General features: G+C 54.2%; 1 long non-coding RNA gene across 1 annotated transcript in view; it reads left to right on the top strand.

Annotated features, from left to right (window-relative positions):
* LOC146801768 (uncharacterized) overlaps window positions 1–10,045 on the top strand; it is a 60,009-nt gene extending 49,964 nt beyond the window's left edge. Inside the window, exon 2 of the long non-coding RNA XR_014968068.1 lies at window positions 9,267–10,045. This is a non-coding gene — a long non-coding RNA (uncharacterized LOC146801768). The remainder of the gene's footprint in view (window positions 1–9,266) is intronic.
* The last annotated feature ends 14,299 nt before the right edge of the window (window positions 10,046–24,344 follow it).

Below are 24,344 nucleotides of genomic sequence, written 5' to 3'. Positions count from 1 at the left end.
CGTCCTGGTACAGATCACGCCAACGCTGACGGTCTGTCCAGGTATTTCCGCCTTAGTGACGAGGAACCCCCTGGGCAAGGGTAGTTCTCCCCACATTTCAGCTGGAGGGGACACGTGTTAGACCTGGCACCTTGGCGTGAGTTTCCCTTCCACTTTTTGATGGGGTGCCTCGACTGTTTTGCTGGTGTTGTCCGCTCAGGGCACTGCGCCACGGCTAATCCGTGCCGCAGTGCAAGTGCTTCCTAAGTAAAGTGTACCTGTAATTGATGTCCATGATTGGTTTATTGGATTCACTGTCAGTCCCCAGTAAAGTGCACCAGGGGTGCCAGGGCTTGTGAATGCCAATGCTGCTGGTGGGCTTGCAGCGCTGGTTGCGCCACCCACGGAAGCGGCCTTGTAAAGTGTGTCTAGGGTCTGCCACCGCAGACCCTGTGCGCGGTCCGGGACCGTCGCGCTGACTGCGCAAGTGCCCCCACTTGCCAGTCCCTAAACCTTCCCTTACCTACATATTAGCCACCCCTCTGGTAGGCCCAAGGGCAGGGTGCATTGTAGGCATAAGGTAGGACATGCCCTGATGTGTGTGGCATGTCTTAGTAGTGAATTACAGCCATTTTCGTTCTTCACTATTGAAGGCTACCTGCTCTCCATAGGCCAGAATGGGCTGCCGGGATCACGCCAACGCTGTGACCCCAGTGGACTCAGAGAGCATGGTAGAAGTGTCAAGTTTAGTATGCCTGAACTCAGGATGATAAAATACTTCTTGTAGTCAAGTCTATTTTAATATCCTGGGTTTGTAAATACTACTTTTAGAAAGTTAGTATTTACTGACCTGACCATCTCAGTCCGCCTCTGCTGTGTGTATGTGTTCTGCCTGGCAACAGTAAGGAGCAGGGTTGGGGAATCCCCAGAGACAGGTTGGCTGCCAGTTGGTGGGTAGAGAGGTGACACCTGGATGGGTGGGAGGAGTACACCTTGACTCTTGAATAGACCTCTGCCACCACAAAGCCGGCGCCGCCCCCTGTGGGGCGGCTGATGTCTCTGCCCTGCTGCTGAAAGGAAAGAGCAGAGTCACCATAACAAAGTGCTCCAGAACTGGACTGAGCCAGGCCTAGGCCCCCTGGCGCTAGAGAACAAAAGAATCATGGTATAAAAGTAGGAGCCTGGCTCCTAAGAAATCAGAATCCTGTTTACCACAAAGAACCTCTGCCCGACTAGAAGGAGAAGAAGACGCCGGAGGAGCTGGCCTGCTGCTTGCCTTGCTGAGAAAGGAGAGGAAGAGACTTACTGAAAAGACTTTGCTACTTTGTGCTGGAACATTCTCCAAGGGCTTGATCTGAGCTTGCCCCCTGAACTGAACCCCAGGAACAGTGGGTTCTCTGTGCTTTTGCTCGTCCTCCAATTCGAGCCGTGTGTGCATCCCGCTGGAAAGAGACTGCGCCCCTCATCGCCCCTCCTAGGGCCGTGACACTCAGAAGCTCGCCTGCCTCACACCCGTGAGAGCCCCGCTCCGTCCGGAGCCGCTCTCTGTCCCCGGGCTAGGCCGCCTGCATCCCTGTCACCGCCTGCTACGGGAGCGCGCTGACCGCGCTATCACCCCTCCCGCCGGAAGCCGTCCGACGACTGTGATCTACGCCGGGTCATCCAGCTGCACTGACCGTGCCCTGCGACCCCGCTTCGCTATCCCCGGACATCTCAGGCCGCGCCGCCCCCGCTGTGGAGACCCTCCTGCACCGCCGTGCTAAAGGGTCGCTGGCCGCGCCTGCCTACGTGCCCACACCTGCTGATTGAGGACCCAAGAACACTTCCCAAGCCGAGAGTCGCACCGACCTGTGCCGACTCTCCACATCACGAAAGAAGTTCCAGTATCGGGCTCGGGGCCCGCAACGCCTTATTTCCCCGTTCGCAGGAGCCGATCTCTGTGAGTACTGGAACCCCAAGTAACATTTGCAAGAGACTACAAAGTATCCATTTGAAACTACGAACAACGAACATTTGCCTGCTTTATAACCTGGTGGCCTAGCGAGAACGTTATTGGTCTTGTGATAAGTCTGTTGAGATATATATACCTTATTTTTACATAAAGAATCGCATTTTTATATATATCCAGGTCTGGTGTCCGTTTCTGGGGGGGATTGATGTATTTACTGTGTGTACGATTGTAAGTGCTTAACCAACAACGCCTGAGGAATCGCCTTGGCTGCTCACGCCACGCACCTAGAGGGTGAGCAAGGGTCATTCGCGAGGGGTTATCCTGCGCCCTGACGTGGAGGAGAGGGTTCCTGCTTGACACAAGGGCAACCTTGCGCCAACCAGAGATCCCCGACTCTAACACTTTCCTCCTCCTCTCTTCTCTTCTCCCCTCTCCTTTCCTCGGCTCTCTTCCCCTCCCTTCCCTTTCCCTCCCCTCTTCTCTTCTCTCCTCTCATCCCTCTCCCTTTCCTCCTACTCTCCTCTCCTTTTCCTCTCGTCCTCCTCTCTTCCTCCTTCCCTTCCCTCCTCGCCTCCCCCTCCTCCTCTCCTCTCCCCTCCCCTCCTCTCTTCTCTTCTCCTCTCCTCTCCTCTTGTCTCCTCTCCTCCTCCCTCTTCCTCCTCATCCTCCTCTACTTTTCCTCTACCTCCTCCTCTTCCTGTTTCAGTACCCCTACCCTTCCCTTCCATTCCCTCTTCCCTCCCTCCACCCTACTCCTCATTCACCTCCTCCTCTCTTCTCTTCTCTTCTCTCTACTGCTCCTCTCCCCTCTCCTCCTCCCGTTCCCTCCCCTCCCCTCCTCTCCTCTCATCTTCTCTCCTATTCCCTCCTCCTCTTCTCTCCCATCCTCTCCTTTCGTCGGCTCTCTTCCCCTCCCTTCCCCCTGTCTCTTCTCTCCTCTTGCCCAAATTTTCTCCTGCTCCTACTCTCCTCTCTTCTTCCTCCTCTCTTCCTCCTCACCTCTCTTTTTCCTCTCTTCCTCTTTCCCTTACTCTTCCCCTTCCTTTCTCTTCACTTCTCCCTCCTTCTCCTCCCTTCTCCTCTCCTCTCTTCTCCTCTCTTGTCCTTTCTTCTCCTCCCCTCTCCTGTCTTCCTCCTCTCCTCTTCTTCTCCTCTCTTCCTCCTCTCCCCTCTCCCGCTCCTCCCCCCCTTTCAGTCCCTCTACCCTTCCCTTCCTTTCCTTCTTCCCTCCTGCCTCCCTCCCTTATCTCCTCATTCTCCTCTTCCTTACTCTTCTCTTCTCTTCCTTTCTCTTCTTTCTTCTCTCTCCTGCTCCTTCTCCTGCTCTCCTGCTCCTTTTCCTCCTTATTCCTCTCTTCTCCCACCTCTCTTCTTCTCTCTTGTCCTCTCTTCTCCTCTCCTGTCCTCTTGCTCATCTCACCCTCTTCCTCTCCCCCTCTCTTCCTCTTTTCCTCTCCCCCTCCCTCTCGTCTCCTCTCCTCCCCTTCCCTTCCCTTCCCTTCCCCTCTGCTCTTCTCTCTTCTCTTCTTTCTCCTGCTCCTCCTCTCTTCTCTTCTTCCTCCTCTTTTCCCCTCCCTTCCCTTCTCCTCTGCTCTTCTCTCCTCCCCTCTTTCTCCTGGTCCTCCTCTCCTCTCTTCCTTCTCCTCTCTTCCTCCTCTCCTCCTCCACCCTCTTCTTGTCTCTTCTCTTTTGTTATCTTCTCCCCTCTCCCTTTCCTCCTCCTCTCTTCTCTTCTACCCTCTCCTTTCCTCGGCTCTCTTCCCATCCCTTCCCTTCCCCTCCCCTCTTCTCTTCTCTCCTCTCCTCTAATCCCTCTCCCTTTCCTCCTACTCTCCTCTCCTTTTCCTCTCGTCCTCCTCTCTTCCTCCTTCCCTTCCCTCCTCGCCTCCCCCTCCTCCTCTCCTCTCCCCTCCCCTCCTCTCTTCTCTTCTCCTCTCCTCTTGTCTCCTCTCCTCCTCCCTCTTCCTCCTCATCCTCCTCTCCTTTTCCTCTCCCTCCTCCTCTTCCTGTTTCAGTACCCCTACCCTTCCCTTCCCTTCCCTCTTCCCTCCCTCCTCCCTACTCCTCATTCACCCCTCCTCTCTTCTCTTCTCTCTACTGCTCCTCTCCCCTCTCCTCCTCCCGTTCCCTCCCCTCCCCTCCTCTCATCTTCTCTCCTATTCCCTCCTCCTCTTCTCTCCCATCCTCTCCTTTCGTCTGCTCTCTTTCCCTCCCTTCCCCCTGTCTCTTCTCTCCTCTTGCCCACATTTTCTCCTGCTCCTACTCTCCTCTCTTCTTCCTCCTCTCTTCCTCCTTTCCTCCTCCCCTCTCCCCCTCCTCTCCCCTCCTCTCTTCTCTTCTCCTTTCCTCCTCTCCTCTCTTCCTTCTCATCTTCCTGTCCTTCTCCTCTCTCTGCTCCTCTTCCTTCTCCCATTTCAGTCCCCTTACCCTTCCTTTTCCTTCCCTCTTCCCTCCCTCCTCCCCCTCCTCCTCCTCCTCCTCCTCCTCCTCCTTCTCTTCTCTTCTCTTCTCTTCTCTTCTCTTCTCTTCTCTTCTCTTCTCTTCTCTTCTCTTCTCTTCTCTTCTCTTCTCTTCTCTTTTCCTCTTTCTCCTGCTCTTCCTCCCCTCTCTTCTTCCTCCTCTCTTCCTTATCACCTCCTTCCATCTTCTTCCATCCCCCTCCTCCTCTCCTCTCTTCTCCTCTAGTCTCCTGTCCTATTCCTCCTTGCCTCCTCTTCTCTTCCCCTCTCTTCGTCTCCCCTCTCTCCCTTCTCTCCTCTCCCCTCCTCTCCTCTCTTCCCCTCCCTTCCCTTCCCCTCCCCTCCGCTCTTCTCTTCTCTCGACTTCCTCCTTTCCCCCTCTCCCACTCGTCTCTTCTCCTCTCTTCTCTTCTCTCTTCCTCCTCTCTTCCCCTCTCCCATCCTCTTATCCCCTCCCCTCTGTCTTCCCTTCCTCTCTCCTTTCTCTCCTTCCTCCTCCTTTGCTCCTCCTCTTTTCCACTTCTCCTCTTCTCTCCCCTCCTCCTACCCCCTCTGTCTTCTCTTCTCTTGCTCTTTCTCGCCTCTTCCTCCTCACCTTCCTTCTCCTCTTTCAGTCCCCCTACCCTTCCCTTCCTTTCCCTCTTCCCTGCTGCCTCTCGCCTCCATCTCCTCATTCTCCTCTTCTCTCTCTTCTCTTCTCTTCTCTTCTCCTCTCTTCTCCCTCCTCCCTTCCTCCTCACCTCTCCTCTTCTTCTCTTCCTCTTTCCCTTCCTCTTCCCCTTCCTTTCCCCTTCCTCTTGCTCTTCCTTTCTCTTCACTTCTCACTCCTAATCCTCTCTCTCTCCTTCCTTTTCTTCCTCCTCTCCTCTCCTCTCCTTTCCTTTCCCTTCCCTTCTGTTCTCTTCCCTCCCCTTCCCTTCTGTCCCCTTTCCTTCCCTTCCCTTCCCTCCCCTTCCCCATCCCTCCCCTATCCCTCCCATCCTCTCATTTTCCCTTCCCTTCCATCTCCTCTCCTTCCTCCATCTCTTTCTCCTTCCTCCATCTCCCTCTCCTCTCCTCTCTTCCTCCTCTTCTCCTCCCCTCTCACTGACTCCTCTCTCCTCTCTTCTCTTCTCTTGTCCTTTCTTCTCCTCCCCTCTCCTGTCTTCCTCCTGTCCTCTCTTCCTCCTCTCCCCTCTCCCACTCCCGCTCCTCCTCCCCTTTCAGTCCCTCTACCCTTCCCTTCCTTTCCTTCTTCCCTCCTGCCTACCTCCTTTATCTCCTCATTCTCCTCTTCCTTACTCTTCTCTTCTCTTCTTTTCTCTTCTCTCTTCTCTCTCCTGCTCCTTTTCCTCCTTATTCCTCTCTTCTCCCACCTCTCTTCTTCTCTCTTGTCCTCTCTTCTCCTCTCCTGTCCTCTTGCTCATCTCATCCTCTTCTTCTCCTCCTCTCTTCCTCCTTTCCTCTCCCCTCTCCCCCTCCCTCTCGTCTCCTCTCTTCCCCTCCCTTCCCTTCCCCTCTGCTCTTCTCTCTTCTCTTCTTTCTCCTGCTCCTCCTCTCCTCTCTTCTTCCTCCTCTTTTCCCCTCCCTTCCCTTCTCCTCTGCTCTTCTCTCCTCCCCTCTTTCTCCTGCTCCTCCTCTCCTCTCTTCTTCCTCCTCTCTTCCTCCTCTCCTCCTCCCCTCTCCCCCTCTTCTCGTCTCTTCTCTTTTGTTATCTTCTCCCCTCTCCCTTTCCTCCTCCTCTCTTCTTCCTCCTTTCTTCTTCCTCATCTTCTTCTCCTCTCCCCTCACCCCCTCCTCTCTTCTCATCTCTTCCCTCCCTTCCCTTCTTCTACCCTCCCTTCTCCTCCCCTCCCCTCCCCTCTCTCCTCTCCTCTCCTCTCCTCTCAACTCATCTCCTCTCTTCTCTTCTCCTCTGCTCCTCCTCTCTTTGACTTCTCTTCTCCTCTCCGGTCCTATCCCCTCCCCTCTGCATTCCCTTTCTCTCCTCTTTCTCTCCTCTCTTCTCTCCTCCTCTGCTCCTCCTCTATTCCACTTCTTCTCTTCTCCGCTCCTATCCCCTCCCCTCTTTATTCTCTTTCTCTCCTCTTCCTCCTCCTCTTTCAGTCCTTCTACCCTTCCCTTTGTTTCCCTCTTCCCTCTTTCCACCCTCCTCCATCTCCTCGTACTCCTCTTCCTCATTCTTCTCTTCTCACCTCTCCTCTCCTCTTTCTCTTTCCCTTCCTCTTCCCCTTCCTTTCCCCTTCCTCTTGCTCTTCCTTTCTCTTCACTTATCACTCCTAATTCTCTCTTTCCTTTTCTTCCTCCTCTCCTCTCCTCTCCTCTCCTCTCCACTCCTCTCCTCCTGTCTCTCTTCCTCTTCTTCTTTCACTTCCCTTTCCATCCTTTCCTTTCCCTTCTCTTCCCTTCTGTTCTCTTCCCTCCCCTTCCCTTCTCTTCTGTCCCCTTTCCTTCCCTTCCCTCCCCTTCCCTATCCCTCCCCTATCCCTCCCATCCTCTCCTTTTCCCTTCCCTTCCATCTCCTCTCCTTCCTCCATCTCTTTCTCCTTCCTCCTTCTCATTCTCCCTCTCCTCTCCTCTCCTCCTCCTCTTCTCCCCTCTCACTCCCTCCCTCTCCTCCCTTCTCCTCTCCTCTCTTCTCCTCTCTTGTCCTTTCTTCTCCGCCCCTCTCCTGTCTTCCTTCTCTCCTCTTCCTCTCCTCTCTTCTTCCTCTCTTCCTCCTCTCCCCTCTCCCACTTCCGCTCCTCCTCCCCTTTCAGTCCCTCTACCCTTCCCTTCCTTTCCCTCTTCCCTCCTGCCTCCCTCCTTTATCTCCTCATTCTCCTCTTCCTTACTCTTCTCTTCTCTTCTTTTCTCTTCTCTCTTCTCTCTCCTGCTCCTTTTCCTCCTTATTCCTCTTATCTCCCTCCTCTCTTCCTCCTTGCCTCTCCTCTCCTCTTCCTCTCTTCCTCTTTACCTTCCTTTCCCCTTCCTCTTCCTCTCTCTTCGCTTCTCACTTCTCTTCCTCTCCTTCCGCTTCTTCTTCCTCTCCTCTCCTGTCCTGTCCTCTCCTCTCCCTCTTCTTCTTTCCCTTCCCTTGCCTTCCTTTCCTTTCCTTTCCTTCCATCCCCTTCCCTCCCCTTCTGTCCCCTCCCCTTCCCTTCCCTCCCCAATCCATATCCTATCCCTCCTATCCCTCCCATCCTCTCCACTTCCCATCCCCTCCCCTTCCTCCTTCTCCTTCTCCCTCTCCGTCTCCCTTTCCTCTCCTATCTTCTTCCTCCTCTCTTCCTCTTTCTCCTCCCCTCTCCCCTCATCCTCCTCCTCCTCTCCTCTCCTCTCTTCTCTTGTCCTCTCTTCTCCTCCCCTCTCCTCTCCTGTCTTCCTCTCTTCCTCCTCCCCTCCCTTCTCCTTCTCTCCCCTCTTCCCTTCCTCTTCCCTCCCCCTCTCCCTTCCCTCCCCTTCTCTTCTCTCCCCTCTCCTCACCTCTCCTCCCCTCTCTTCCTCATCTCCTCTCCCTTCTGTCCTCCCTTCCTTTCCTCTTTTTATACTCTTCCTCCTCCTCTCCCTCCTCCTCCTCCTCCTCCTCCTCCTCTTTCAGTCCCCCAACCATTCTCTTCCAGTCCCTCTTCCCTCCTTCGTCCCTCCTCTCTCCTCCTCCTCTTCCCTCCCCCTCTCCCTTCCCTCCCCTTCTCTTCTCTCCCCTCTCCTCACCTCTCCTCCCCTCTCTTCCTCATCTCCTCTCCCCTCTGTCCTCCCTTCCTTTCCTCTTTTTATACTCTTCCTCCTCCTCTCCCTCCTCCTCTTCCTCCTCCTCCTCTTTCAGTCCCCCAACCATTCTCTTCCAGTCCCTCTTCCCTCCTTCGTCCCTCCTCTCTCCTCCTCCTCTTCTCCTCCTCCTTAGTCTCCTCCTCATTCTCCTCTCCTCCTCTCCTCTCCTCGCTCATCTCCTCTACTCCTCTCCCCTCCTCCTCCTCTCCTCTCCCCTCTCTTCCTCCTTCTCCCCCACCTAATTGTCATTCTCTTCTCTTCTCTTCTCTTCCTCCTCCTCTGTACCTCTTTCTCCCCTCTTCCTCCTCTCTCCCCCTCTCCTCTCCTCCCCTCTCCTCTCCTATCTTCTCCTCTCTTCCTCTCCTTTTCTTTTCCTCCTCTCCTCTCCTCTTCTCTCCTCCTCCCCCTCCCTTTTCTCTCCCCTCCTTCTTCTCCTCCTTCTCTTCTCGTCCTCCTCCTCTCTACCTCCTTCTCTCTTCCCCCTCTGCTCTCCGCCTCTCCTTCTTCTCTTTTCCTCCTCTCCTCTTTTCTCCTCCTCCCCCTCCTCTTCCCTACCCCCTTCCTCCCTTTTCTCTCCTCTCCTCCTTCTTCTTCTCCTTCTCCCTTTTCTCTTCTCTTCCCTTCCCTACCCTGTCCTTCCTTTCACTTCCGTATATCTCCCCATCTTTCTCCTTCCTTCCCATCCTCTCCCCTACCGTCCATCCTCTCCCCCCCTTCCCCTCCGACTTCTCTTCCTTCCCTTCCCTTCCCTTTCCTCCTTCCTCCTCCTCCTAATTCTCCTGCTCCTCCTAATTCTGTTCCTCATTTCTCTCCTCCTCTCCTCTCCTTCCCTCCCTTGCCCTCCCCGCCTCTCCCACACTTTTCTTTCCCCTTTTATTGACCCTTCCTCTTCTCTTTTGCCTTCTCCTGAGCACAAAATATAGTGTGTTTCATATGGGAAGAAAGGAACAAGCAAACACACACCTAATAGTAATCTGTAACGTCCTTTAAAAGAAAACCCCAAAAATACTACAAATTCACAACTGGAAGAGTGGATACAATAACTTCTTGTGAAGACACTCTTTAAGATCAAAAGTAAAAGTAACACAAAATGGTGTGCAGGGCTTTATATCATTACAACTAACATGTATACTCTCATTCTTTTTCAGGTCCGAAAAAGCCAGTACCAAGAAATAATTGGATCTCCAAATGCCAAGAGTATGCATCAGATAAGTATTCAAAAAATACTACTCATGTGAGCGCTAAGCACGTTACTACCTTAGTCGATAAGCAGGAATCCAAAGCTATGGTGTTCAACAAAGAACAGCTGAGGACGCTGACATCAAAGCAAACAATGAGATGAGACACCTCACAGCAGCCCGATGAGACGCCGACACAATGCACAGTGGACCCGGAAGCACAAGGGTTAGTGATTCATGGGTGGAAGAACGCACACGTCGACTAGAACATGAAGCGCCCTTCTGCCTGGCCATGCCGGATTTATGCTAGCAATGCTCCACCCTCGCCGCAGACCTGGCCGTTAGCAGAGAAAGCCTTACAGCACACCCCAACGAGAACACCCCCAACAGCTTTGGGTTACTTGGGGTATCGTATGTGGAACAGGCACAGCAAACGAGGGGCATTTAGATAACCAGCAGTCTCCCACGAACGATCTTCAGGCCCAAACCCCTTTCAATTAACCAAATACTGCAATCTACAGCAAACTCTCCTGGAGTCCACAGTATCCTCCACTTCATACTCATATACATCATCAACCAACACTGTTGGCGGTTTGATTGGACATTGGGACCCTGTTACCAACGGCTTTAATACTAAGACTTGAAAAACAGGTTGTATTTTTAGAGAGGAAGGAAGTTCCAATTTCATGCCACCAGGTTTGATTATTTTGATAATCTTGCAAGGACCAATAAAATGTGGCTTTAATTTACGAGTGCCTTTCACAGCAATTTTATGTGTGGATAACCACACCGTGTCCCCAGTAGCATAATCAGGACTGGGTCGACGATGGAGATCCACTTTCTTCTTTTACACAGCTTTTGCCTAGTTTAAATTACTCTGATATTGTTGGACTTGGCCCTTCTGGCAGGTTCACCCCTGAACTTTTTGCTTTTATTGGTGACCTGGTGGTAGTGATTTTTGGTTTCTGCGCACTTTCCCTGTGTCCCAGAGTAAAGTGCGTGCGCCCTCTGAGTGCATGTGGTGAGATAGGCCTGCCCTCCAATAGGAATGCATGGGGAATGTATGTGTCCCTGGTAGTTCCTGATGCGTGGGGTGTGCAGGCTCGAGTTTGGTATGTGCGGACTCGTGTGATCGAATGCTTCGCAATGATATATAATGCGTGATTATGTCATGTGCGGAAGTGCCACTTCTAGGAGTTGGCATATTAGTGTAAAGTGTGTCTGGCGTGTGATTGGCTGGAGCTGGCTGGTGAGCCTGGCTCCAGGAGTCTGGTTGGGTCTGCCCCAGTGGTGAGTGTGAGATTAGCATGCTGATGGCTGTGGAAGAGTGCACCTTGGACCTGAATAGGGCAGGGCTTTCCCCACACAATGCTGGCTCCGCACCCTGGGTTGCGACTGATGACCCTAGCCCTGCCAGTGAATAGAGTGAGGGGCTGAGCACATCAAGGGTGCTCCCCAACCAGCTGCGACTGGTTTTCCCCCTCACCCTGAACCCAGAACAAAGGGGAAAGGTGTATAAAAATGGGGCTGCGTCCCCACAGAGTTGTTCTCTTCCAGGATCCTGCCTGAGGGGGGCTGCTGCTGCTGCTGCTGGACCAGAGGACCGCCACTTGGACTACCTCCCTGCCTGGAGGCCCAGTGAGCTGGCTCCGGGTCCAGCCTTGCCCCCCACCCCTGCCTTGCTGCATGCAGGGGAGAACTTTGCTGGACTTTGTGGTTATTTTCCCCTAAAGCGCTGGGAGCGCTTTATTTGTGCCCCTAAGCGCCTGGAAGCGCTTTGATTTGCCTTTAGCGCTCAGGAGCGCTGTATTGCTGCAAGCCGGTGCCCACCCGGCGTTTGCCGCGTCTTTGCCGATCGAGCGGGAGCCACCCGCTTATTTAATCATTTAATTGGCGGGTGTCCACCCCGCATTGTGGTGTGCTTGCGGGTGCCCACCCCGCTTATTTGTTTATTTTACGGCGGGAGCCCACCCCTCTTATCGCCGGAGAAATCACCGCCGCGGCCGGGCTTACCGGAAGTCAGGCAGGCCGAGGGCGGGCCTCCGGGACAACCGGAACTTGAAATAGGAGGACGGGAGCCTACCCCGCCTCCCACCGAAGCATCGCGGCTGCTCTGAGCCCCGGAGTAGGCAGGAGCCTACCCTGCGCCCCGGGGCACTCTGCCCGGAAGAGAAGCAGACGGGAGCCTACCCCGCGCTTCCCCGGAGGGAGGAAACCGGCAGCGAGGAAGATGCCGCGGGAGTCCCAGGTAAGCGGGACTCCGTGTGAGAGTGGTCTCCGCTCCCTGTCCCCCACAGCGGCGCCGACGGGGGGGGGGGGGGGGGAACACTGAAGAGAGCGCCCATCCGCCCCCCGGAGAGGCCGTAGTAGCGGAGAGCGCTAGTAGCGCTCCACCAGACAGGGGCAGTTGTTTGGCTAAGCAGAGCGGCCCCGGAAGGCAGCGGGCCGCTCCAACGTGGGCCCCCACTCTTGGTTTCAGTGCCTGAAGGCTCCAAGAAGGCACATTGCTCGAGCCCACGAGGCTCCCACGACGGGGCAATTCATTGGCTTAGAGTCCCCCGACCAGGACTCCAACGTCTAGGGGGCATTTCGCATTATTTCTCGAGCCTAGAGGGCTCCAACGTCGGGGGCTATATTTTAATAGAGCCCTGAAAGGCTCTAGGGGGCATTTCATTTGTCTAGAGCCCAGAGAGGCCCCACGTGACGGCGATATTTGTGTTCCAAGGGCACAGTGGTGCCCACGCCCCTTGTCCCAGCTGCCCAGCACTTAGTGGGCAGCTGCAACGTGTAGGTTGTGCCTTGTTCCCTGGTTTGCGCAGCCTGCGCAGGCGCGACCTGACTCTGCTGGACAGGGCGTCCTAGCCCGACAAGGCCAGTTGGCCTAGGGACTGCCACAAGTGGTGGCTAATGTGAGTTTGGCGCTATTGTTCCTAACCTGCACCTCTGAATGTGTTTTTATGCGTCATGTGCCTTGTGTTTACACCTCTGAATGTGATGCATCATGTGTAATGTGCGTTTACCCCTACAGGTATTGTGATACTTAGGTGGTTGTTTTCTCCTAGTACAGGTGGTGCTAGTGAGGTCCTGGTTCCCTGCGCGATATTTTCCTAAGGTGGTTAGGGTTGCGTAGGTGGTACTTGACTGTGACCAGTAGTTACTGGTCGTGTGCTACATATGTTATTTAGTGCTACAGTGATTGTATGTGCTATGTTCTAAAGCATTATTCCTATGTTCTAAGTGCTAATTTCTACAAAGTGCTAATTCCTGACAGTGGTCCATGTGGCCCTGTCCCCTGTACATATAATCCCTTGTAAACTCTGCCCGTGCCTGTTGGCACATCGTAAAGTGTGTGTTTTTATCTAATGTGTTTTGGTATAATACAAAGGCTATTTTTATATATAACCTTGTGTGGAGTTTCCTTTGTGGTGGGCCTTGGGTGTTGTTGCTGGGTGCGCGCGCAAACGCTTTACACATCGCCTCCGGGATAAGCCTGACTGCTCGTGCCAAGCTACCAAGGGGGTGAGCAGGGGTTATCTTTGGCGTGTAACTCCCCAGCCCTGACTAGAGTGGTGGTTTCTGCCTGGCTTTGGCGCAAGCCCTAGCCAACCAGAAATCCCATTTCTAACATTGGTGATCAGCGGTGGGATTTGGACTTGCGTTTGTGCTGTACCGCAGCAGCAACTGGCTGCACCACAAAACTCTGCATTTAGATAATCACATGGTATAGGGATTATTGTGCTAAGTTTGTTTTTGTCATTTCTTTGGCAATGTGGTTCTTGTGCACTGTGAGTTAGGTGTCCCTAGCTCGGGAGGGTAGATCATCCCCCTAAGTGCATTGTGTTTTCTGGATTCACCAGAGGGTGGGATCCAGTGGTGGCAGCATAATAGTGTCCAGTACATTTGTTCCCCGCCCTGCGCCCAGAGTTTGGTACCTGTGTCACGTGTGGTAGAAACTGCCTTACCAGTCCGAGGGGAGGGTTGTGTGTGGATGAAGGGTGTGTGGCACTAGGCAAGTGAGTGTGAGTGAGTTCTCTGGGATAGAGAGCTTGCTGAACCCTTTTTGTGAATTGTGTGCTCCTGTAAAGCTCAGACCCCTAGGTTTCCTGTGTAATCTTTTCTCGAGAACGTCTGCCAAAATGGAGCCAGCTTTTGATTTCTGTGATCTGTTTGGGTACAGTATGTTGGAGTTGGTAAGGTTCTGTGAAGAGAGAGACATAGGGGTGGATGAGTCAGACACTCAGTCCGAACTTAGAAGCAGCCTGATCCTATGGCAAAAGGGTCAATGGGGTCTTGAGCGCAGTAGGATAAGGGCCCGGGCCTCACACCAGGAGGGTGGTGGGTCTGTGGGGAGCCCTGAAGATTCAGAAGAGGAGGAAGAAAGTCACCTGACGGGGACGCCAGTAGATAGTGGAGACCCCATAGATAGGGAGTCCCTTGCTGGGTCCAGTGTCAGGAGCAGCACATCATCCCTTTCCCTGTCCCCAGAGGAGTGGGAAGATAGGAGGAAAGAAAGGGAGCACCAGCTGGCGTTAGAAAAGCTCAGGTTAGCGCATGCGCAGGCTATGGTGCAGCTGGAGGTCAAGAAGCAACAGCTAGAGACTGAGAGGGTCTTGGCGCAGGAAAGGATAGAGGAGGCGGAGAGGGCCTCCACCAGAGGCAAAGGAGCTCTGGAGGGTGGACTATCCCCTGCGCGCAGTTTTTATTTTCTGGGCTCCCCAGGGAGGGTTGAGTCCAGTGGTGGTAGCTATATAGATTTCAGTGTAGGAAATCCCAGTCCCAGTTCCCCCAGTCTGGTGCCTGTTCCCCAGGAGGAGGAGTTGAGGTTGAAATTCAGGGGCAGTAGGAAACTGTCTCACCAGACTTGGGAGGAGTTTGTGGATAAATGTGAGAATGCACTGTTTGATTGGATTCCCACAGAAAATGATTTTGATAAACTGTGTGATCTGGTTCTCAAAGAACACCTGCTCAGTTGTTGTGTGCCGGGGTTGCGCCAACACCTGTTGGGGTGTGGATTCTCTGAGCCATTTGAGCTTGCGGATGAAGCAGAGCACTGGGAAAGTGCTAGAGGTTCTCTAGGGTCATTAGGGAGTGACTCCAAAAGTAGTGGTTCAGGTATCTTCCAGCCCAGCATGGTGGAAGAGGCTCAGTGTAGCCCAGCTAGGTCCCAGGATAGCGAGGAGGGTGTAGGGGCTTACGGCCTGGCTCAGTGGAGCGGGAGTAAGTGGGTGGCCGAGGGTCCCCCGACGCACGAAGCCCTGCCTCAGGACTTGGATGGTTTCTGGAGGGAACACCAGGTTGGGGACCTAGGCTGTCCTGTTAGTCCATTTGAGGAAGATCACCTAGTGAGTATAGGACCTGGAGCGCCTATAAACAGGGCTCCTGTGGTTCTAGAGTCTGGCAGTACCGCTCCGGTAGGGAGAGTACAGGAGTCCAGTGTGAGGAGTGATTGGGGGATAAGTTTCCCAGTGGAAGAGCCAGTGGGTCAGTGTTAGAAAACCCCGGGCAACCGCGTTAGCAGTCACCCGGTTTTTCCCAACACAAGGGGTAGCTTGGCTCGAGCGGTCGGGGGTCAGGCACCGTGTTAAGCGTACGTCACACCCTCACAATAACCATGCGTTCATCCGTTCCAAAAACGACTCTACACCGTAAAAATTTATGAAAGAATCTCTTTGTGTTTATCTTAATTTTTCTCTTAGTTGCAGGGTTATGACACAAATACAATACAAAAGGATTTTCTTCAGAAATAGCAGGTCAATTAAATAAGAACACTTTGCAGGTGCAATAAATAGGATTAGGTCATAAATACACAAGGAATAAATAGAGGTGCGATAAATACATAGGGCAAATAAATACTGTCAGACAATAAATACAAGGCAGGAATAACCCCTTCGACGCTTATGACGGAACGGTTCCGTCATGCACGTCGGTTGGGCTGTGCTTATGACGGAACCGTTCCGTCATGGCCCCGCCCGCGCTCAGAACCTTCAGCACTGCGCGGAAATCCGCGCAGCGCTGAAGGGGATAAATACGGTCAGACAATAAATAAAACACCTTCAATAAATAATATAAGCCATCAAACAATTGCAAATCAGATCACATTTATGAGGTAGATTGATTTTACCATGCCCAAGTACAGCTTATGGTCACTGGGGTGGCCTGGGGATGTCCCACCTAGAGTGGTCAAGGCTGGGGCCTAAGCTGAGGTAGAATGAGGGAAACCTAAGGTTCTGATTCTTCCAACTACACAGTCCCTCACACAGGTCCCTGCACCAGTCTCAGTTCACCCCCTAGCACTCTCAGGTTGGTCCTAACACCCCTCTAGCCCCAAGACTGGTCTTTTAGGGCTCCACAGGGCCTCAGATGCCCGTTCTACCACTTACTGCCCTTTTCACGAAGATCGGCTCCGCTCGGCGCCGGGTCGACGTCGCTGGGCGGCTCCGGTTCGATGTTGCGTCGATCTGTTCCACTTGACGCCGCGTCGATGCCGTCGGGCGGTTCCGATTCGATGTCGCTGGCTGGCCTCGGTTCGATGTTGCGTCGATCTGCTTTACCTGACGCCGGGTCGATGCCGTGAGGCGGCTCCGGATGGATGTCGCTGGGCGGCCTCGGCTCGATGTCGTGTTCCGGCGTCACAGGGTCACAGTTCCCCCGCTTCCGGGCGACTCCGGAGTGCGACCTCCACTCCCGACCTCCGTCGGCTCCACTTCGGGTTCCTGCGACTCCGGAGTGCGATCTCCACTCCCGACCTCCTGCGCGCTTCGCCTCGACCTCAGCCGACTCCGGAGTGCGACCTCCACTCCCGACCTCCTGCGCGCTTTACTTCAGCTTCCGGCGACTCCGGAGGGCGGACTTCACTCCCCCGTCGACGCCTCACCTCGACCTCAGGTGACCTCTACTCGACCTCCGGTGTCTCTCCACGACCTCCGTCGGCGCCCTCACTCGACCTCTAGCGGCTCCGGGTACGACGTCTGCCTTCTGTCAGCGCCGCTTCTCCACCTCGGGCTCCAGGTCTCCAGGCTTCTCGACGTTGGGTCTCCAGGAGGATTCCACCAAACAGGTCAGGAACTTGCTGTTCTTCTCCTTTAAGGCCTGTTCCGGCTGTTCAGGTCCTTAAGATGATTTTCTGGTCTTTATCCCACACAGGGCTTTAGGCTGGGCTTGGTCAGTAGGGACTAGTATCAAGGGTGGGTTTCTGGACCCCACTCCAGGCACAAGTTTCCACCCCTGCTGCCTTACTCCTTCCTCCTTCTGTTTCTCTGCCCTCTCTCCTCTCCAGTCAGGTGCCAACTGCCTACTCCAACTGCCAACTCTGAGCTGGCTTCCCAACATTCTAAACCTGCCTCACACTGTCACAGGGTTCTAGAATGTTCTGGAAGGTACTAGTAGGTTCCAGCTATGTCTCAGGTGACAATGGGTGGCCACCATTTTGTGTTTCAGGCCCTCAGACAGAAGTTCCAGGGGTAGGGAAAATGGCTCCCTGACCCTGCATCAACACTAAAAAGTCTGGTGGTTCCCAAAAAGGAAAAATACTAACAGGGTTTGAGGCAAAAGTGGGACAAAATAAATAATGATGAGGAGGGACCACCCAAAGGGCTGACAGGTCTAACACGCGTCCCCCCCAGCTGAAAGTGGGGAGAGCTACCCAACCCCTTGGGAGTTCTCATCACTAAGGCGGAAATACCTTGAGAGACCGTCTGCATTGGCGTGGTCCACTCCAGGCCGATGTTCCACCTGAAAGTCCATTCCCTGTAGGGAGATAGACCACCTTAGCAACTTGGGATTCTCCCCCTTCATCTGCATCAGCCAACGAAGGGGTCTGTGGTCGGTCTGAACTAGGAAGTGCGTGCCAAACAGGTATGGCCGCAGCTTCTTCAGAGCCCATACCACTGCAAAGGCTTCACGCTCTATTGCACTCCACTTCTGTTCCCTGGGGAGTAGTCTCCGGGATAGGAAGACCACGGGTTGATCCAGACCCTCTTCATTGAGTTCCGATAACACTGCCCCAATGCCATGTTCCGATGCATCCGTCTGGACAATGAACTCCTTGGAAAAGTCTGGGGCCCGTAGGACCGGGGCCTCGCACATGGCTTGCTTCAGTTTTACAAAGGCCTGCTGACAAGCCTCCGTCCAGACTACCCGTCGAGGTTGTTTCTTGGACGTAAGCTCCGTGAGGGGGGCCACAATGGTACCGTATCCCTTCACGAAGCGGTGGTAATATCCGGTGAGGCCCAGAAAAGCTCGGACCTCAGTCTGAGTCTTGGGGGGTTCCCAGGCCATGATGGCCTCGATCTTCGCCTGGAGGGGTTGCACCGCTCCCCTACCCACCAAGTGTCCAAGGTACACTACCGACCCCTGCCCGATCTGGCACTTGCTGGCCTTGATCGTTAAACCAGCTTGTCTCAGGGCCTGGAGAACAGCGTGCAGGTGACGCAAGTGATCCTCCCAGCTGTTACTGAAGACGGCTATGTCATCCAGATAAGCAGCAGAGAAACTCTCCATTCCAGTGAGGATCTGGTTCACCAGACGCTGAAACATGGCAGGTGCGTTCTTGAGCCCAAAGGGCATCACACAGAACTGGTAGTGGCCTTTGGGCGTGGAGAAGGCTGACCTTTCCCTAGCTCCGTCAGTCAGAGAGATCTGCCAGTACCCAGAAGTAAGGTCAAAGGTACTTAGATATTGGGCAGCTCCCAGCCGGTCAATCAATTCATCCGCCCTTGGGATCGGATGAGCATCAGTCTTGGTTACTGAGTTCAGTCCCCGGTAGTCCACACAGAACCTCAGTTCCGGTTGGGCACCCGGTGGTGCGGCTTTTGGTACTAGCACCACCGGACTGGACCAGGGGCTGCTGGAAGGTTCGATCACTCCTAGCTCCAGCATCTTAATGACTTCACTGTGAATGCTGGCCTTCACCTTGTCTGACATCCGGTAGATCTTGGACTTCACAGGTGGGCTGTCTCCTGTGTCCACATCATGGACGCACAGGTGAGTCCTACCCGGAACAAGGGAGAACAACGAAGAGTACTGTCCCAGGACCTGGCGGCAGTCCTCCTGCTGTTCAGGAGTTAGAGATGGGGAGAGAATCACTCCCTCCACCGACCCATCCTTCTCTTGAGACGCAAACAAATCGGGGAGAGGCTCGCTTTCCACGTCCTCTGCTCCGTCAGTCACCATCATCAAAATGACTTCGGGCCTCTCGTGGTGGGGTTTGAGGCGGTTGGCATGCAGCACCCGTAGGGGCTGACGAGGGGTCTTAAGATCCACCAAGTAGGTAGCCTTACCCTTCTTCTCCAATACCTCAAAGGGTCCTGACCAGCGATCCTGGAGGGCGCTAAGCTCTCCTGGTTCGATCACCCACACCTTCTGGCCAGGCTCCAATTCCACCGGGTGAGCGTTGTGGTCATACCACGCCTTCATTACTGCTTGGCTGGCCTCCAAGTTGTCAGAAGCTTGCTTCCACAACTTAGCCATTTGGCTTCGGAAGGCCAGCATGTAGCTCACCACGTCCTGGGGAAGCTTTCTGGGAGTTCTTTCCCATCCGTCTTTCACCAGGCTGAGAGGTCCACGCACAGGGTGTCCATACAAAAGCTCGAAGGGGCTGAAGCCCACTCCCTTCTGTGGCACTTCCCTGTAGGAAAACAATAGACAGGGTAGGAGGACGTCCCATTTCCTCCGCAGGCTTTCAGGCAGACTTCTGATCATGCCTTTCAAGGTTTTGTTAAACCTCTCCACCAGACCATTGGTCTGGGGGTGGTAAGGAGTTGTGAACCGGTAGGTCACTCCACACTCCTTCCACATGGCCCGCATGTATGCTGACATGAAGTTGGTCCCCCTGTCGGACACAACTTCCTTGGGAAAACCCACTCGGGTAAAGATTCCCATCAGGGCCCTAGCCACAACAGGTGTTGTAATGGTCCTTAAAGGTATAGCCTCTGGGTACCGTGTGGCATGATCCACCAGAACCAGGATAAACCCGTGACCAGCTGTAGTAGGCGGATCTAATGGACCCACAATGTCGATGCCCACCCTTTCAAAGGGGGTGCTAACGACAGGAAGTGGTTCCAGGGGAGCTTTCAGCTTCACCCCTGTTTTCCCACTGGCTTGGCAAGACACACATGTCCGGCAGTAGGTGTCGGACGACACTTTCATTTGAGGCCAATAAAAGTGTGGGACAAGACGGGCGAAAGTCTTGTCTTGCCCCAGGTGTCCTGCCAAGGGGATCTCGTGAGCCAATTCCAGTAGGAAGGCTCGGTAACGTTGAGGGACTACTAAGGCTCGTGACAATCCATGTAGGGGTGCCTTGGGTTCACTGTAGAGGAGGCCATCCTCCCAGTAAAGGTTGTAGTTCCCCTCAACGTTCCCTGCTGCCTGGGCTTCGGCCTGTCGCCTCAGTCCCTCAAGGGTAGGGCACTCCCTCTGGCCCTTGCAGAATTCCTCCCTGGTCGGCCCTCCCTCCACGTGCCACTCGGCCGGGATGGGTAGGTCCTCCAGTTTGGTAACATCCCCCACCGCGGACTCCTGGTCCACCACCTCCGGTGGCCTATCCGTCACACGGGGCGCGGATGCCGAGGCAGGCTCCTCCTGTCCTCGGTTCTTTCCTTGGTCGGCAGCCGGCTGTGCCTTTGTTCCAGGCTCCAGTCGAAACAAACTCCCTCTCCGGGTAGTGGCGGACCCTGTGCTAACACAGTCCCAGTCAGGTGTACCCAGCATCTCAGCATGAGTCCGGTATTCCACCTCCTTCCAAGCATTGTGCTCCATGTCATTCCCCAGTAGACAATCGACCGGCACGGCAGGGCTTACGGCAACTCGAAGTGAACCTGCAACCCCCTCCCATTCAAAGGGAACCTCGGCCACCGGATAGTGGCCGGTTCTGCCGTCAGCCATCGCGGCTGGGTGGAGTACATCGGGAATTACCTGCTCTGGAGACACCAGTTGGCTACGTACCATAGTCATACTGGCTCCTGTGTCTCTCAGAGCCTCCCCTCTTTGGCCGTTGATGGTGACCCACTGCCCATACTTTGTGGTATTTGCGGGCGCCTGGATCTTAGGAACCATCTCCCGTTCTCCCAGGGACACTAAAGTGACACCCGCCCACTCCCTTCCCTTAGTTAAGGGCATCTCCTCCCCGAGCACTACACTAGCTACTCCGGGGGCCTTTCCCCCAATGGGAGGGGGTGGTCTTTTCGGGCACTTCGCATCTCCCTTATAGTGTCCGACGCCACCGCACTCGAAGCAATGGACAACCCTTGGCTGCTGACTCTGGCCAGGATTAGGGTTTCTGGGTGGGTTAGCCCTAGGGGTGAATCCTGTTCCCTTTCCTTGGAAGTTATTTTGGGGGCCTTTAGAGAACTCCTTTTTCTTTTCCCCTCCCTCTTTCTTCTGGGGGGGCGCCCTGTCCGGCCTTTTGAGTATCCCCTCCAGTCCCCCTTGTGGACACCCGGGTACTAGCCCAAATGTCCGCCTCCTCAGCAAGCTTCCGGGGATTGGTCAGCTTGCTATCCACCAGGTGTTGACGCAGTTCAGGGAAACCTTTTTCGAGCAGGTGTTCCTTCAACATTAAATCAAACAACCCCTCGTAGTCCCTCACCTCACTGCCCTGAATCCAACCCTCTAATGCCTTCTTTGCATAGTCCAGGAAATCCACCCAATTCTGTGTGCCCAGTTTGTGGCTACCCCGGAACTTCTGTCTGTACTTCTTGGGTGTTAGTCCAAACTTTCTTACGAGCGCCACTTTCATGGTGGGGTAGTGGGTCTGCTCATCCTGCTCTAGGGCCAATAATGCATCCCTACCAGCTGGAGGCATGTATTTGTACAATCCCCCTCCCCAGTACTTCTCTGGCACCCCATGGGCCCTTAAAGAGACCTCATAGGCCGCTAGCCACTTGGCAATATCATCCCCTGCACTATAGCTAGCTACTATGTCTTTTGGCAGATAGGGTTTGGGTTCCCTGGTGATTTCTTTGTCTTTGCTGCCACCATTAGGAACAGTGTGTGCCCCGACTTGTAGGATCTGGAGATCTATTTCCCTCAGCCTCAACTCGTGAGCCATCCTCTGTCCCTCCTTCTCTTTCTCCAGCTTTGCCAACTCCCATGTGAGCTGTCTTTTCTCCCTCCGGTCCGTTAACTCTGCTTCAGATAAGCCACCGCTAGAGACAGTGCTGCCCTTCCTGGAAAGTGTTCTGGGCCCCGCTAACAGGTTCCCCACCTCAGGTTGGTACAACCCAGTCCCCTCGCTAACAGGCTCTCCATCCCTGTCCTCCTGCTCAGCCTTACTTTCCCGTCGTGCCTCCCCCCAAGCCCTCAAGCTGGTCTGGAGTTCAGCCTTCTTGGCACCTGGGGGACAATACACCCCCTCTCGCTGACAAAACTCTCTGAGTTGGGCCACAGTGTAAGTTTCCAAATCTTCCAACACAAACTCCATTTTGCCCACTCAGAATAGAAGACAGGTGTTTACAGAAGCTATGCAGGGTGGTACCTTTTGTAATACCTCCTCCCACCACCAGAGTAAATTTGGAAAAAACAAAACTCAGAATTAGGAAGTCCGTTTTGAGAAAACTCCCGGTGTAGGCCTATGGACTACCCACAGTTATTGTCGAGTGGACGCAAGCACAGCTCTATCCCACCGCTGAACACCAATTATGTTAGAAAACCCCGGGCAACCGGGTTAGCAGTCACCCGGTTTTTCCCAACACAAGGGGTAGCTTGGCTCGAGCGGTCGGGGGTCAGGCACCGTGTTAAGCGTACGTCACACCCTCACAATAACCATGCGTTCATCCGTTCCAAAAACGACTCTACACCGTAAAAATTTATGAAAGAATCTCTTTGTGTTTATCTTAATTTTTCTCTTAGTTGCAGGGTTATGACACAAATACAATACAAAAGGATTTTCTTCAGAAATAGCAGGTCAATTAAATAAGAACACTTTGCAGGTGCAATAAATAGGATTAGGTCATAAATACACAAGGAATAAATAGAGGTGCGATAAATACATAGGGCAAATAAATACTGTCAGACAATAAATACAAGGCAGGAATAAATACGGTCAGACAATAAATAAAACACCTTCAATAAATAATATAAGCCATCAAACAATTGCAAATCAGATCACATTTATGAGGTAGATTGATTTTACCATGCCCAAGTACAGCTTATGGTCACTGGGGTGGCCTGGGAATGTCCCACCTAGAGTGGTCAAGGCTGGGGCCTAAGCTGAGGTAGAATGAGGGAAACCTAAGGTTCTGATTCTTCCAACTACACAGTCCCTCACACAGGTCTCAGTTCACCCCCTAGCACTCTCAGGTTGGTCCTAACACCCCTCTAGCCCCAAGACTGGTCTTTTAGGGCTCCACAGGGCCTCAGATGCCCGTTCTACCACTTACTGCCCTTTTCACGAAGATCGGCTCCGCTCGGCGCCGGGTCGACGTCGCTGGGTGGCTCCGGTTCGATGTTGCGTCGATCTGTTCCACTTGACGCCGTGTCGATGCCGTCGGGCGGTTCCGATTCGATGTCGCTGGCCGGCCTCGGTTCGATGTTGCGTCGATCTGCTTTACCTGACGCTGGGTCGATGCCGTGAGGCGGCTCCGGATGGATGTCGCTGGGCGGCCTCGGCTCGATGTCGTGTTCCGGCGTCACAGGGTCACGGTTCCCCCGCTTCCGGGCGACTCCGGAGTGCGACCTCCACTCCCGACCTCCGTCGGCTCCACTTCGGGTTCCGGCGACTCCGGAGTGCGATCTCCACTCCCGACCTCCTGCGCGCTTCACCTCGACCTCAGGCGACTCCGGAGTGCGACCTCCACTCCCGACCTCCTGCGCGCTTTACTTCAGCTTCCGGCGACTCCGGAGGGCGGACTTCACTCCCCCGTCGACGCCTCACCTCGACCTCAGGTGACCTCTACTCGACCTCCGGTGTCTCTCCACGACCTCCGTCGGCGCCCTCACTCGACCTCTAGCGGCTCCGGGTACGACGTCTGCCTTCTGTCAGCGCCGCTTCTCCACCTCGGGCTCCAGGTCTCCAGGCTTCTCGACGTTGGGTCTCCAGGAGGATTCCACCAAACAGGTCAGGAACTTGCTGTTCTTCTCCTTTAAGGCCTGTTCCGGCTGTTCAGGTCCTTAAGATGATTTTCTGGTCTTTATCCCACACAGGGCTTTAGGCTGGGCTTGGTCAGTAGGGACTAGTATCAAGGGTGGGTTTCTGGACCCCACTCCAGGCACAAGTTTCCACCCCTGCTGCCTTACTCCTTCCTCCTTCTGTTTCTCTGCCCTCTCTCCTCTCCAGTCAGGTGCCAACTGCCTACTCCAACTGCCAACTCTGAGCTGGCTTCCCAACATTCTAAACCTGCCTCACACTGTCACAGGGTTCTAGAATGTTCTGGAAGGTACTAGTAGGTTCCAGCTATGTCTCAGGTGACAATGGGTGGCCACCATTTTGTGTTTCAGGCCCTCAGACAGAAGTTCCAGGGGTAGGGAAAATGGCTCCCTGACCCTGCATCAACACTAAAGTCTGGTGGTTCCCAAAAAGGAAAAATACTAACAGGGTTTGAGGCAAAAGTGGGACAAAATAAATAATGATGAGGAGGGACCACCCAAAGGGCTGACAGGTCTAACAGTCAGGGACTACCCAGTTGGGCTAGGATCCCGTGTAGTGACCATGGGGACACTACTTCTGTTCTAGGGGATCTCTGCGCACTGTCAGGTGGACAGGGGACGGGAGATCTGCGCCAGACAGACAGTCACACGACACATGGGTCATGTGTCAGCCTCAGGGGGATGGAGTGTAAATCCCCAGAAGTCCTGGAGTGCCAGGCGATTATTCCACCAAAGGTTCTAGGCCGGAGGTTGGAAGGCCAGGTTCAGGGTCAGCCTGACCTGAAGGGTAGGACGTCTGTAACCAGCGTCCCGACCGGTTCTTCTTCCAGAGGTACCGCCCCAGTTGGTGGGGAGCAGGGCTCTGGAAGGGGGTGCAGAGGGTGGGAGAGCCCACCTCTGACCCCGGTGCAACCTAAGGGGTTAAACCCTGATTTGGAATGGCGTTCTAGGTGTACCCCTCGCCAG

This window comes from Triturus cristatus, chromosome 8, assembly GCF_964204655.1.
Source record: "Triturus cristatus chromosome 8, aTriCri1.1, whole genome shotgun sequence".
NCBI lineage: Eukaryota > Metazoa > Chordata > Amphibia > Caudata > Salamandridae > Triturus > Triturus cristatus.
This window is presented reverse-complemented; position numbering and strand designations above follow the sequence as displayed.